This window comes from Phalangium opilio, unplaced genomic scaffold (genome assembly GCF_054372755.1).
Source record: "Phalangium opilio isolate 3A_F unplaced genomic scaffold, DU_Popi_V2 ptg000246l_1, whole genome shotgun sequence".
Taxonomy (NCBI): Eukaryota; Metazoa; Arthropoda; class Arachnida; order Opiliones; family Phalangiidae; genus Phalangium; species Phalangium opilio.
In genome coordinates, this window is record NW_028324225.1 from 70,394 (window position 1) to 72,482 (window position 2,089).

Genomic DNA, 2,089 nt, shown 5'->3' on the forward strand with positions numbered 1-2,089 from the left:
GAGTATCGGTGCCGATACCGATATGGTTTCGGTACCGGTTCATCCTTAGTCTTCAGATTGTATCCAACCGACAGAAAGGATGCTTTGAGATTTCATCCCCATATATTATGAATTATATAGCAAGGTGTGGATATTCAATAATGAACAGCGGTATTACTTCCCTCTCCGTTTTTTTAAATAACTTGGCTAAATGGTCCCTTAAGTGTGGAAAACTGCACGATTTGTAGATAACTAATAATTATAATGCATATTTACCCAACCATCCAATTTGAAGAAATATTATGTTTCAAAATGTTTTAATATTTTGCTACCTTTTCCTTGGAACTGAACAAAAAACGCTTTGAAACAACTGAGTCGTTCTTTTATTTAAAAAGTTACGTTCAAAAATTTATCAAAAACGTAACCTCAATACAATAAAATAAAATTTTAAGTTAAATTCGAATAAGAAATTTAACTCAATATTAACAATATTACTTCAAAATATAGATCGTGACACATCCAAACTAAAACTATTATGAGACATGTCCTTTAAGTAGGAACATGTGTTTAAACGCTCTGTACACAACACGCTTCTGTATAATATTTTAATGAGGAAATGAAGATCTCATAACAGTCTTTGCAAGCTATAATGCGCGTTGAATATTTTAAAGGTATATTAACTGATCAAGAAAATTTAGTAATCCATTTGTTTTCTTACATAAAAATTTCAATTCATCACCCTGATATCAAAATCAAAGCAGTTTCTAATCTTTGCGCATTTCGAATTGCAAGATCATACGCCAATTTTGTAATTGAACTACGATTTAATAAAACGGAAGAAATTGAAATGTTTTCATCCAAAAGCCAATAGGTGAGGAATGAAATACTTTTGGCCCGTGAAAGGCATTTCAATTAAATTATATTTCGATTCTCATTAAGGAGTAAATTTTCATTTCAACAATCAGATCAAGGCTAGAAAAGGTCATAGATTAATGTTTAAATATGAATTTAGGACTCATGTCTGAGTAAAGAGCCTTCATTTAAGTAGTCCTTTGATTACAATATATACAATATCAAATATTCTAACGAAATGAAAAGTAAATATTCCCATATAAATCTCTGACAAAATCAGCTCGTTGTCATTTTAGCGGGTCATGTTACAAGGTTTAGATCGATCTCGAAGATTCTACAAAAGGTTTTAACACATTAAGGGCGTTGTCTATATAGTTTATAGAGATACGCGGAATTTAAGGTTATCATTGTAGACAAAGACCTGAAAGTGTAAAAGATAAGTGTAGAAAATTAATTGTCGTAAGTAACAGATATTCAAATTTTTACTTTTGAAGACATGAATATAAAACATCAATTATTTAAAAAAAATTCTTATCTTACTTTTTTTCACCAAAATTTCATTTGCCCAAAATATTTTACACAACATTTTACCCAAGTATTTTTCTCTCAATAGTATTCCAAGAGAAATGCCACCTACAAGAGTTTAAGGGATTCTAGCATGATACTAGTACTTTCGACTAACATTTTCTTTTAGGATATTCAAATACTAGGATATCTGAAAAGATTTCGCTTGAAGAGTTTAAATTTTTATATTTTAAAATTGGAAATATTTCGAAGTGGAAAATAACATAGGCCTTTTCATTGTGATTTAGTTATTAGTGTCGAAAATATATGTAGATTGATCGTCATCTTTTGAGAGCTATACAGCACGTTAATTTTTAAAACTTCGAAAACTTTATAATTCTTAACGGGTTTTATTTTATTAGCTCTCAACGATTTTCAGTCCATTTTACTCTCTTTATAGGGCCAAATTGTCAACCTGATTGTCACTTTTTGAGAGAAAATAAAATGCAAACACGTACTATTTTTAAAATGTTGCGCATGTTTCATGTTAAAATATTTTACTGAAGTAATTTTGGTGAAAAAAAGTAAGATAAGATTTTTTTTTAAATAATTGATGTTTTATAATCATGTCTTCAAAAGTGAAAATTTGAATATCTGTTACTTTAGACAATTAATTTTCTACACTTATCTTTTACACTTTCCGGTCTTTGTCTACAATGACAGTTTTGATTAATATTGTAAAGGCATTATCAAC